Consider the following 14,175-nt stretch of genomic DNA (forward strand, 5'->3'; position numbering starts at 1 on the left):
TTTTGTTTTTTTTTTTGTTGTTTTTTTTTGTTGTTTTTTTTTTACTTCAAAGTAGCAGATATGTAGCTTCCTGCTTTGTAGGAGCTCCTTAAAACAGACTGTAGATCAACATTAATTAATTCCATTTCATCACACACTGTTGTTTGGTAAATGTGTTGCTCTCTGAAACAATTTCTGCAGACTATATGCACAGGCATATGTCAGGGCTAAGGGTTTTTTTTCCTACATGTATTTAGGACTGACATTCATTTTAATATTTGCAGTATGTTGTTTCTTAAAGGCATGACAGGGTCTTAGATCTCAGTCTCCTGCAAGATATTTTGTGGTGAAGTATAATCGTTGATGTTCTCTGAGTTGACTTGTGTACAGGCTTCATTACCTCTTGTGAGGACTGGATTTTTTGTTGTTGTTTTTGCAGGGTTAGTAGGCCTGCTCTAAGATTTTTTTAATATATTTTTTTAGATTAAAAACAATCCTTTTGGAAAACAATGTCTCCTTTGAACTTGTGGAGTGAATGTTGATCTGTTTTTACTCAAATCAAACGAACAAAATAAATTTGAGCTGAGCTGCATATAATTTTGTCAATATTGTTATTGTTTCATTTTGTTTTGCTTTGACTTTTGCCCTTGGTGTTTTGGTAACCTTAAGAGCAGGGCGCATTGATAGCAGGATATGGGATACAGGCCCTCCATTTTTCTAGCAATTGATCAGATTCCCTGAACTTGCCAAGATAAACTTCACCACAGCATGATGCTGCCACCACCTTGCTTCATCCTGGGCATGCCATGTTCAGAGTGATGTGCAGTGGTTTTCTTCACATGTGGTGATGTTATTGTAGACAAAAGTATTGAATTTTGCTCTTATTTGACCAGATCATGAAACTGGAAGACAAACTGGAGACTTTTTAAGAGTAAACAAAAAGGTTAAAAAAAACAAACATTAAATAATGTAGTTTCATAGTAATATATGCTCAAACACTTCTCAAGACTTTTTAATTCTTAACAGAAAAAACTACAAATTCTTCAAAAAAGCAGTCTGCAGACTTTTTATTTCTATTGTACAAGGCATATCTGAATTGCATTTACTTGAAAAATATGTTTATTTCTGTAAAAAAAAAAAAAAACTGAAAATGTTTCTAGATGTCTCTCCCGAGAGACAGACAATTGACAGATCAAATTGGTTTTGAATTGATTCTTTAATGTGTTTTTGTGAGTTTCAAACCCAATACTCACTGCATCCAGGCACGCCTCACTGATGGCATTGAGACATCCAACCCCCACACCTTCCACAATCCCCGCGGTTTGTTTCAGTTTGAGTAAGTGTTGGTTGTGTGTATCACGTCTTTGCCCTGCAAGACTCCTGGCAATCGATTCAAGGTGAGACCTGTCGATTAAACACCCTGAGCCCTGCTCTCTGCCTAACCCCGGGGTGAATTCAATCCCACCCCTCACGCGCACGCATACACTCTCACTTCACCTGTCATCCATCAATACCTCCATCGGGCCCTGTATTGATCCCCTACATCCAGCCTTTTTCACCCCACGCTGTACGGTATCGGGGGGCCAGGCCGGCGTCCGTGCAGGTTTAATTTCTAGCAGATTTACTGTAAAGCTCAGGTTATCATTTAACTCTTCCTGCTGCACAGCACACTCTTTGATTTAGCACTCTGGGAGCGCGTGAGTTACAGCTGACACCGAGGATCTGCCGAGGCTGGGATGGCAGGCGCCCCTTTCATAACTCAGCCCACCAAATGTGTAGTTAGTCAATCACTTGATCTGTAATCACAAATGCTGCCAGAAATTACATGAGTGATGAGCTGTAATAAAAGCACTTACTTTTCCTGCTCTGTCTCTTAAGTGTTATTGGCAGACCCCTCGCTCCCAGGAGGCCAGAGCTGTGAAACAAAATCCCGATATAAACTGCCTCATTGGTCCTTGCCTCACGCTCCGTCGCTGTGTGTCTGTGTGTGAATGTGGATCGCAGTGCAATGCAAAGCTCCTTTTGACAGTCGTTCTTCAGCTCCTGCATTATTTCGGAAGAAATGATCCTAGCACCCCTAGGAAGGCAGTCGGCCTCATCCTCATCATTCATGATATCTCTGTATGCAATGAAAGCCTTGGACAGTTTTTTATCCAGGCTCGGTGCTCTTAATTTTTGAGTAAAATAAATTATCTGGAAATTGTCACATATTGTGAAACTTTCCTTGTCTGAATTTTATTTTAGCTATGAATACTTAAATGACATTACGCCACATCGCAAAGTACGATGGCTTTGCAAAAGTATTTATACCCTCTGAGCTTTTCCACATTTTATAATGAAAAAAAAAAACCTTCCCTGAAAAGATTGCGTTTGGGATTTATCATAGATCAACACAAAATAGTGTATGACTGTGAAGTGGAAGGAAACGACGAAATTGTTTTTTTTTTAAAATGTGTAAGTCCAGCATGTATTTCTCTGATATCAGTGCAACCAATTTTAATTTTCAGAAGTAACCTAATTATTAAATAGATTCAATCTGTTTGTAAATTAATCTTAGTTTAAATCCAGTTAAGGCCTCTTGGATTTATTAGAGAACAATCAACATGAGAAAGAATGAAAAAAAAACACAAGATGTCACCTCCAAAGTTGTGGAGAAATTCAAAAGCAGAGATTAGATTATAAAACAATGCCACAAGCTTTTTCTCAATCCATCTGGGTTTTTTTATTTTTCTTTATTTTTTTATTTTTTTGCAAAAGATGTGCACAACAGGGAGACCAACTCTGAAAGGCTTACGGATGCCATTTCGGTGTGGAAGATTCTTCAGAGCATTGACTCAGAGAGGCTGAATTCAAATGCATGCCACTTTTAGCCTTTTTCATTTCATTTGTAAAAATAACACTGAAAACTGTGCATCCGTTTCCTTTCATTTCGCAACAATGCCGTACTTGCCATTGCTGTATCATATTAAAATTCCAATAAATCACAGAGAACTCTGTGTTTGAAAAGTGACAAAACGTGAAGAAACGCTGAACAGAGCCGCGATGCAAACCTCTCCTCTCTCTGACTCTTCTATCTGCAGCCTTTAGCAGGAGGTCATACATGACAGCTTTATTGATACAGACCCCTGTAATAATTACAGTGTATTGCATGCACTATTGATTCAGCTCATTGATAGAATCATATTTTACTGTAAAGGTCTGTTGATTTGACGCATTACAGCATAAATCTCCCCTTCATAACCTGTAGAGTTGGAATTCCTTTAGCTGAGTGATGGATGTGTTCGCAGATAAACGCACACATGCGCCTATTTACATCTGCTGTTTGATTGAGGCATTATAAGACATAGGTTAAAGATAAAAACAGATGTAATGATACTCATATTGTCGCTCCGGCCGTATAAATAGACCAACGACGAGTGAGATCTTTTATCCAATTCGGCTCATAAGATGTGATATATAAGCGAGGGTGTTTATGGAGTCACTCCTCCATCTTATCGTGATTTGTGTTGTCAGCAGGGACTGAATCTGCATGGCGGTAATAGATTCTGATGTGGTTCAAATGTCCCACGGTGAATGCAAAATAGAGATGAATGTGACAGATCATGCAGGACCTGTCCTGCGTGTAAGCAGCGTTCACAACTATTGTTCGTGCAGGAAGGGAAGGACATACGGCGTAAATAGCTGCCAGGGGGAGAAGTGTTGTATCTAATCCTCAGACTTGACCTCAGCAGTCAACACCGTACATTTCACTTGAATGAGGAGAAGCATTCAATACTTTAACTATGAAATTCCCCTGGTATCAAGTAGATTTTTGTAACATTGGACTTTCAAGGAGGCTGAAATACAGACTAATGCTGAGCTAAACGGAAAGTATCAAGTAATGCGCACTGGTGCCCATAGTGTCCCGCATTATCACTCTTTAATCTTGGCATGGAATACTTCAATATGTTTACTAAAGTAAAGAGCAAATGTATTGCTATTGAAGGGAAAGGAAATAGATCTTTATGGTTCACGTTAAGAAGCAGCCCACTAAGCCGTGTTTCCGCTTTGGCCGACAGTTCAAAAGCTTGTTTTCTTTTTGGACTTTTCTCTGGCGGGATTCTGAACCGCTCGGGGCCAGTTTTGCAAAGGCTGTGGCGTACCAGCGGCTTGGCTGTTTTTCACATTTAAGGAGCCAAAGAGACACTGAGAAGACATTTGTGTTCATGAGCCTCGCAAACCTCAAAGAGCCGGGACACAGAGTTAATTGCAGACCTGGTCAGACTCAGTCGCCTCCTGCAAAAACACAAAAAAAAGCTCATTTGCCCGTGCCAGAGAAAAATTTCTTGTAATCTGAAATGGTTTTTGAAGAAAGCATAAAACATATTAGAACAGCGCATTCTAATATGTCAAGAGTGTACATATTATCGGAGTTTGCAACTGACTGAATTTAGGCAACACCTACTGAGTTAATAAGAGAAAATAAGAGTCTATCTCTGTGTAAATTCAAAATAGTATAAATACAGCTGTCATCTGATGGCTTCAGAAGTTTTCTAGAGAATATGAGTAAACAAGCAGCATCATGATGTCCAAAAAATGCACAGGGATAAAGTTGTGAAGAAGTTTAAAGCAGAGCCCCACAGGGCAGTGTGCAATTTATGAACTGAAAATGGAAAATGGCACCACAGCAAACCAAAACATCGTCATAGCGCACTTTACAAATTTGGTCATTACGAAAGAGCGGGACGAGGAAAGCTAGCAGAGGTCTGCCCCATCCCATGTATGGGACACAGCAAACGGTGGAGGAGGGTGATTTGGTTAGGAAAGACCAAAAATGGAAGTTTGGGCCTTTTGGCCTACATGCAAAACTAGCACCACATGTCTACCTGATCGTGCCATCCCCACATTGAAACATGGCGCTCGCAGTATAGTGCTATGAGAATGTTTGAACCTGCAAAAGATCAGAAATTGTAGTGAAGGGCCACCAGTCAGACTTTTAACACTGTAGTTTGGATCAAACTCTTAATTTCCGCTACTCTATTCTCTTGGGCAGTTGCATTTTCAGAGGTCTAACATACCTGAAACAAATGGGTTGAATTGCTTTCTCTGCATGCAATCAGCTTCCACCAAGTTCTGAGGACTTGGAGACCTCTGGGTTAAATCAAAGCATATCCATGTGTTTGAATGACCCAGTCAAAGTTCAGACCTTAATCCAGTGGAGAATCTGAGGCATAACTTGACAACTGATGTTCACAGACGCTCCCTTTGAATTCGAGTCATGCTAGAAAGACGGACGGGTCTGATAGAGAAATGTCTCAAAAGTCAGCTGCAATCACATAAGGTGGTTCTACAAAAGAAGGAAGGTGATTATAAATGCACTCCAAATGTTGTAGGTTTTATTTCTATTAAATATTAAAAGTCATACATTGTTTCTTTCAACTTTGCAAACATTCACTACTTTGTGAATATGTTGCTTAAAGTCTATAAGTGACATTTCTGAAATGTGCAATTTAAAAAAAATGTGCTAAAGTTTAAGGGAAATAAATGCTTTTATGAGACAATGCAAATGAAGAACTTTAAATGTTCTAGAATTTTTTTATGAAATTGCATCCCTTTGTCATTTGTTGTTTTGTATGGAAGCTCATTAGAGAAGAATGAAATGTTTCAGGTTCAAGGCTCAGAATTGAATTACAGCAAAGGGGCTGTATATGGAAGAGGCAGTGATTTTCTCACCTTATTAAGGTGCATACCTTTCATAGTGAAAAAGGCTCGTGCATTTTGTCCCAAAGGTTTCCGTAATGCAGACATGCAGGCTTTTTTGTGAAAATACAACAATATTTCCTGTGTTCCCCAGATGTTGAGGGGAGAAGGTAGAGTGAGTCAAAGACGGTTTTTAATCTGAGCAGGAAGCATACAGTGGTGATACACCATGACACGGTGATTGATATGAGTGAGTAGTGTATTTACCGAGTCTGACAGGATAAGAGAAAGAGAGTGCTTTCTTCCCATCCTTACATTTATCTCCCTCCATAAATCACTGCCAGTGCGATGCATACATTGGGATGAGCAAACATTGCTTTGCTGCAACTCGGGCAATTCCACTTTGACCTTTGCATTTGGATTTGGTCACTGAAGCTAAATGTAAGCCACGACCTTATGTGACCTTGGGCTATTCATATTTAACAGCCATGAAGCCTGATGGCGCCACGGACAACATACAGTTTATCACATGGCAACATAAATCCACCATGTAGTTACTAGTGATGGAAGTCGTCACTTCTCGTCTTCTTTTCTGATTGCATTAGCTTCTTTGCGTTTCTGTCTACAGAATCATAATTTTAATACGTTTTCTTTTCTCATTGGTCTGCGTCTTTATTGTCTTGAATCCATTACCCCCACACACAGGGGCACCTTATGATGTCCTCTGTCCCTTCTAACCTTTGACTCCAGCCAGTGCTTTAAAGGGTCTGCACTTTGCCCTCTCCCATTTGACCTGTCTGAAGTATACCTTTATAATTGCCCCTATCACTATGAAATGCACATACAAGAGGGTGCAGAGGCAGGGAGCTGAAGTCTGTCCGGTCACCTTTTGGCCTCTTGTTCATCCATTCTGCTCAAAGCAAGCACAGCAGCTTTCCCCTGCCCACAATCACATACTGTATTAGTCTCCATGTCGGAGTTATTGATGGTGCACCAGAAATATTTTATTGGTCAGTCATGACCTTTGACTGAGGCAATGCAAACACTAACCCCCTAAAGCTTCCCATCGACATGGATATACATATGATCAGATGGCTAATAGAAGTATAGATTTGGACTTGCCGAGGCCCTCGCTGTTTGGATTTTAACACCACGAGGTCAGCACTCCCTCTGTCACTGTCCAAGTGCAGAATCAATAGTTTTTTTGCAAAGAACTGAGTTTGTTCTAATGAAATCTACCCAGCAACACTCCGATGGACGTTTTCAGAACATATGAAACTATTAAAGCTCAACGTGCAGCACCTTGCAAAATGTCTGTGTATTTCATTAGGATATAATGGGATTGTCCTAAATGGGGTAGGACATCATTTCAAAGTAGAGTTAAAATCATATGGGGTTTTCAACATTTTTTACAAATGATCAGCTGAAAGTCCTAAGACCTTTAAAACCTAAAGATAACACAACCAACTAAAAGGAGTAATTATGTATAAAATGTATACTCAGTTTAAATACAGCTTTTCTATTTGCTATGTGGTCATCTTGGAGAAATTACCAGTTACTCATTGCAATCTGCTGGGTGTCCTTAGATAGAAATCCTTTAAACAATTTGAAGGATAAACTGAACCTAATTGCACTGTTTCGTAAGTAGGGTCAGTTGGAATGTATGTATGTATGACTGAATTGAATTGCCTTTTTTGTCAAGTGCCTCGAGACGCCATGTTGTAAAATGGTACTTTAGAAATTAGCTGAATTGATTTTAATTGAACTGAAGGTTTCAAAGTTCTTCTTAGGGACATTAGTGACCAAGCAGCATCATGAAGATCAGGAAACACACCAGACTGGCGCTACTAGCTAAGAGGTGGAAACTCGGAGGCTGCTGCAGAGATCCGCAGCTCCCACAGGGCAGCTATAAGTCAGGCACTCCACAAATATAGAAGAGTAGCAACAAGAAAGCCATTGTAAATAGAAAGCAATCATATTTCCTGTTTTCTGACATCCATGTGGGAGATACAGTCAACAAGTGGAAAACATGGAAGTTGGTAAGACTTGATAAGGTGATTGAATACAAATGCACACAACAGCTTTCAAGTTTCAGGGACTTTGAAAACCTTTTATCATTTTAATTCCAGTTCACATTATGTACTGCATTTTGTTGGTCTATCATATAAAATCCCCTCAATAATCAACGAGACTTGTGGTTGTAATGTAATAAAAGGGAACAAATATTTTTGCTGGGCTCCGTCCTCGTGCGTCTGCTTAAAATATACAAGGGCGTAATTCAGGAGGAAGAAAGCATAAAAACTGAGCAAGAAAACGCACATAAAAATCTAAATACCTTCATCATCCCATCATCCTTTCCTCTAACGTTATGTCGCATAAGTCTCTTCATTAACGGAAGTATAGGTTGCACTGAAGCACCTGCAATTAAGATAAGCTGAGCTACAACTGGACAATTACCTGCCAACTAACCTTTTCCGGAGGCACTTAAGATCGTAAGGGCCCCCGAGGATAGATGTGTCCTGAGCAGAACAAGCTCTTCAACAGCCTTGAGAGAGGGAGTTGGGATGTAATGTATGAGAATGAAGGGGAAGGCGAGCCAGCGTCAAAGAGAGGGAGAGAAAATGATAGAAATGGAGAAAAAGACAGTATCATGTCGAGATTACCTAATCCCCCCTGTCTGAGAGGAGTGTTTGAAGGGCCTGGTGGTGTCAGACAAGAGGGGGCTTTATGGAGGGTTTACCCAAGAGAGGCCAGCTTAACCAGAAGAGCACCAGGTGACCAGTGTTCTCTCTCTTTCTCTCTCTCTCCTTCCCTCTCAACCACAAACCTTAGATTGTGGCTTTGTAAACATGGTTAAATTGATTGCAGGGAGCCAATGAGATTTCCCCTAAGCCTGGGTCATTATTGCATCGTGCATCAGCTCTCACTCACCCATACTGAGGTTTGTATGGCTCATCACTCTGTTTTACATTCTCATTTATAATCTAAGTGACAGTGTTTTTCTGTCATAAGCCCGTATCTATCAGGTTGAACATGCAGAGACGTGAAATATGCAATGAATTTTAAATTTATCCATTCTTTTTTTTTTTTCCCCAGCTCTTGTAAAAGAGCTGCTTTCCACCGTCTTGCACGACAGGGTGAGTTTCAGCACTGTATGATATCTGATCCCCAAAAACCCCGCAGGGTAGCCACAGCAAATCAACAGTGGATTAATGGATGCGGTTCAGCTCATAAATCTCTGCGGGACTGGAAAGCATTCAAGGACAGTCAGCCTGTAGTGGTGTTCTTAATGTTACAGGCAGTTTGGATTTCCCATCGTTCAAGGCAGTGACAGAGTAGTAAAGATGTGACAGCATCTTATGTCTGTGTTAAATCAGCGAATGTCAGGAATGCTAGATCGCCAGTCTGTGAGGCTGAAAGCTGCACCAATGTGGACTCTGGGGCTATAGATTTGCTGGAAATATCTCCATTGCTCCTCTGTAGGTTTTGGTGTGAAATAGAAAGCGAAGACAGGGAGGTGAGGGGGAAAGGATGTGCCCTAATTCACTGGTGTCAGTACAACCCTTCAACCTTAGCCCGGCGCAATGAGGCCTCTGCAATAGATCACAGTGGTTAGCAGTTAGCTGTTCTTGCAGGTGTGTAAGGAATGGCAGTAACAGCTTCCATTACTAGAGAGAATGGCCCAACTCCCGCAGCCCCCTCCAGACAGCGCTGCCATTACCCATCCATTGTGAAGCCTGAGAGGGAGCAGTAAGTATGGCAGACTTATGGCTTTGTTAAAGCGACAGGATGGTCTCCTCTGGCCTCGGCTCTGAATGAAGAGGGAGGGTGGTACCGAAACGTAGCCAGATAGAGTGATAGAAACTGAATATGAGGATAAATTGAACAGACCCCCCCACCACACACACACACACACACACACACACGCACGCACGCATACACACCCCGGCCTCTCCCGGTACCCACCACTGCCACTGCACCACCACCACCTGATGTGCTTCCAAGTAGAGTGCAAGCTGTTAAGGTGGGTTGGGTTATTTGGTGCTATTTTTACAAGAAAAGGGGTTGATTTGTCTTAGGCCATTACCGTCTATTACAGCAGCGAGTCTCGGGGAAAAAGGTGGGAAGTGGCAGACGCTGGCATTCTGCCTAAAGAGAAATCAATGAAACAAATTAATCCTTCGCAGGCTGCAGTGACACTGTAATCCATCATTCAGGGGGCGCTTTTACACGCTGAATAAGGGAGCAAAGGCAGGGAGGAGGAGAAGAGATTGGCGGATGGGTGGCTGGGTGCACGCTAGCTGAGGAAGAGGTGGGAGGGTTGGGGAGCAAACGGGGCAGAATCCCTTGGGGATAGGGGAAGACATCCATGACTCGGTAACAGTAGGACAACAGTGGGTGGTGGCGGCGAATTGAATGCTTCGGAGCCCTTTCTTTTGCACCCTTGAGCTCCCTGTGTACATACTGAGCAGGAGCAGGAAGAAAAGACGGTGTAAAAACAATCAACTGGACCAAACTACGGACATAGACACGACTGTGATTACATAGAAATGCCTCTACATGTTCTTCACTTGTTTTCTGTCCCCTGCTGGCTATTTTAATCATAGCAAGCTGTTTGCTGATGGTGAGAGCTTTATAATTTATTCATTCTGGTATATCAGGCAGTATAGTGGCTGCTCTTAGGACATTCCAGTATTTCCTCTTATATTTTTTTGCTATCGCATGTGTAGATGAACAATTCTCACTGTTTATGCTTTACACTGTGCATTGAGGTTAACAACGGCAAACTGGGTTCCAGGTGGTCCTGCTCACAGATGTGCCAGAAACTCACTGCCTTTCTACCCAAAAGAACCCCCCTCACCCCCAACCAGACCCCCAACAACCCCATACGCCACCACCGTCTTACTATCCGAATCAAAAAGCTGCATGCGTGCTACTCAGATTCGCCATGGTGATGCCCCAGTGTGCAGCCAATTAGAGCTCAGATCTCGCTGTGTGATTGAGACATGTGATCAAGCTTTCCTGTGAGGAGACAGTCTTGTCCAGTCCAAAAGGCATGTGAAGCAGCTGTACCCTCCAATGAATCACAGAGCAGCCTACATCAAATGCGATCACAATTCAAGTGGGAGTAGAAACAGGGGGGGAACACAAACACGTACATATATTGGTGTTTTTTTTAATTTTTTTTATTAGAATTATGTGCTGTGTGGAACTGCGTTCCAGTAACTGTTACATTACATCAATGTACAAGTTCAATAGCGTCACACCGTCTTACTGCATTGCATGTCCTTTCCGACACAGGCTGCTCTGCTGACGTTCATAATTAGACAACTGCTTTCACAGTTATCACAGCAGTGGCTTGTAGCTGGAGCTTTTGTAAAGGGTAGTTAGGCTTGTTACAGCAATTTCATTCAAAAAAAAAAGTAGAATAAACAACAACCCACTTACCTTAACCAGCTCTCACTGGAGTAAGGTGGATAACTCCTCACATTCATCCTAAAGACACAGGTGGTTGCATTCTATGTCAAGAAAATCAGAGAGAATAGTGGGTGGAGAGAGTGTGCATGTGAGAGAGAGCACAAGCGAGAGAGAAAAAGAGAGAGAAAGGAAAAGGGCTGAGATTAGGATGAGTAGGATGGCACAAGGAGAGGAAGTTTGAAGTGGGGATTGAAAGTGAGGAGGGGAGGGTGCAGGGAAGAAAACGGAAAGGACGGAAAAATGTGGGGATATTGCAGGAGAGCGAATGGTGTGAGGGAGGCAGAGTGAGAAATGTTGCCGGAAATGCTGGAGCCAGCAGCGTGTGTAAAAAAACCTCACAGCAACATTTCTCATCCTTGACATCACTGACTCTACACACACACACACACACACACATGCACACACACACACACACACCCCCACACACACACACGCACACCCACGCTCTCGCATGCGTACACACACGCACTCATAGACAGAACAGGGAGTGTGTTGTTAAAGTACATAGTTGTAAAATTTCAACTCTTTAGCAGCATTTACTTCTCTCAGATCAAATGATTTCTCTGGTTTAATATAAAAAGGCACATGTTAAACTTATCCAATATCATAATTTTTAGTTTTAAACATAATTTGTTCCCGTCATAGTTAGAGGAGATGGAGAGAGAGAGAGAGAGAGAAAGAGAGAGAGAGAGAGAGAGAGGTGAGTGATGTAAGGAGCAGGAGAAGGAGGACAGAAGATGGTTGTGGAATGTTTGCTGCTCTGCTCAGAGCTCAACCGTCTCATTTGTCAGGGTTTGACCCCGACTCCAGGGTCAAAGGTCACAAGAAACATCTGAGGGAAAACTGACTCGGCTATCACACGCACACACACACACGCGCGCATCCCCCCCCCCCCACACACACACACACACACACATACACAAGACCCAAGTAAACACAGCAATGTGCACGTGTCTATCTTTTGCTCTCACACATAATTCAAGATCGTCTGAGGTCCGTCTGCACAAATCATCAATAATGTTCATTCTCTGCTTGTTTTTCCTGATCTATTGCTATGGGGCTAAAGCAAACTGCAGTCTCTTACTTTGTGCTGTGGATCACCTTGAGTCATTTCCAGCCATAAAGTGTGAAATGAGTCCAATAATTTACATAGGGAAAAAAAAAGAATGTAAAATTGTGAATCGGACTCAAAGAGTGGAAATCTTGAAATCATGTGAGAATGATGTTAGCTCTTGCGTTGTCCGATATATAATCACAGTATTCTACTATTAACGTTCAATGATCAAACAGCATTCAAATTACAAGAAATCTGACTTTTCCCCCTGACTCATTAAACCTATCACACGTACAAACTCACACCATTTTCATTCTATAAAGACGTCAACTTAAACCCTCCATGAAGAGAAACTTTTTGGGGTTCGATAGAAACAAAAAAAAGAGAAATGTTTGATTATTTTTGTAATTCTTTGCTTTCTATTGAATTCAAAATTACTATCTCCATCAAACGACACTATTCCTCTATGATCTATCATAGAGAAAAATTGGAATACAAAAAAAATAACATTTTATTTTCAGATCAGAACGATTGACCAGAATTGAAATTCAGTATTGTCGTAAAATCCTGATTGGTCCATTTCTAGAAGAGATTAAGGATATTTGCATTGTTTTCATATAATGTCACTTATGTGCTTACAACAAGTAAAGGGCATAAACAAACTTTGTAAAGCTATTATTTAGTCACTGATTCTTTTAATCTTGTCACAGTTAAACCAACAGAGACCATGATAGGTTTTTACATTTGAATACCACTATCACTTCAAAACAATTTCATTTTGATTTCCTGCCATGAAAGTTGCTGACGTTAGATTCCCAGAAAATCAAACCACACTCTCTTCCACATCTTAATTTTCAAAGAAGCCAATATAAAATTGGAAATTGGATTTCTAAAGGGCAATAAGGATGAATCAAATTTTAATCCTCAATTTATCCAGTACATAAACCCCTATCCTGCTAAATAGGGACAAGCTCTTCCTAAAATCAAGCAGCATTAAGGAAAACCCCCTTCCAGCATCTCCGTCCTCCTTCGGCGTTTGTTCGGACGCCTCCTGCAGCTACAGCGCTGTGAGCCTGCGGGATGACAAACAAAGACAGGTTACAAAGAGCAAGGTTAGCTCTACCAAATCACTCACACAAACTCTCTGCTTCATATTTCAAATTATAGGAAAGATATAGCAGGCAGTGACAACGTGGGTGGCCTGCTGCCGTGACCCACGTGAACACAGGACACCTGTGAGTCATATCATGTTAGGGCGACGGCTGACAGCCGCTGCACCTTGAACAATGAATGATGAAATTACTGCAGCTGAGTTATAGTGCAGGGTCTGTGAGTCACGCTTAAAAAACAGTGTTTTAATTGTCATGTTTTTTGATCTCCAAAAGCAATCCTCCATGTTGCCGCAGATAAAAAAAATAAAATAAAAATGCCAGGTTTCGCAAGGTGGCTGGTATTCATGCCTTTGAGATGCATCTTAAATGTTACACCTTTGTCATTCTTTGGCCAGAGACTTCAAACAGGTGCAATGAATAATTTATTTTAAGAGTTTCACATTGATAAGGTCACAATCTGCCACGTCTGGACACTAAAGGCAGGCCGTCTTCACTTCCCTGACGTCTTACACACACATGTGCCCCCACACCAACAAACACACTCGTTTTAAATGGAAAAAGTACAAAATCTCATGAGTACTGTGTCTGTGTGTGGGTGAGGAGTGGTGGTGTACATTTGAAAGAGGGGTTTCTTTAACCATAGAAGTTACTTAAATTAAAAATGAGCTACTGGATTTATCATTTAATTTTATCCATTTCGTCTTTTTCAAAACAGGAAGCTTTTCCCTTTTTTTTCATGCATTAACACCTCCTTCATTCAAATTGCTGGTTGGGAGTTATGGTGGAGGAATCGCTTTTCGTTCACAACTAAATTGTTATACACTGCCAGGGCTGGCTCAAGGTTGTGTAAAACCCTCAACAGAATTTCATTGG

General features: G+C 41.4%; 1 long non-coding RNA gene across 1 annotated transcript in view; it reads right to left on the reverse strand.

The window, feature by feature from the left end:
* Nucleotides 1-10,838: 10,838 nt before the first annotated feature.
* LOC103470462 (uncharacterized) overlaps nt 10,839-14,175 on the reverse strand; it is a 7,784-nt gene continuing 4,447 nt past the window's right edge. Inside the window, exon 2 of the long non-coding RNA XR_534492.2 lies at nt 10,839-13,263. This is a non-coding gene — a long non-coding RNA (uncharacterized LOC103470462). The remainder of the gene's footprint in view (nt 13,264-14,175) is intronic.

This window comes from Poecilia reticulata, linkage group LG9 (assembly GCF_000633615.1).
Source record: "Poecilia reticulata strain Guanapo linkage group LG9, Guppy_female_1.0+MT, whole genome shotgun sequence".
In the NCBI taxonomy this organism is placed as follows: domain Eukaryota; kingdom Metazoa; phylum Chordata; class Actinopteri; order Cyprinodontiformes; family Poeciliidae; genus Poecilia; species Poecilia reticulata.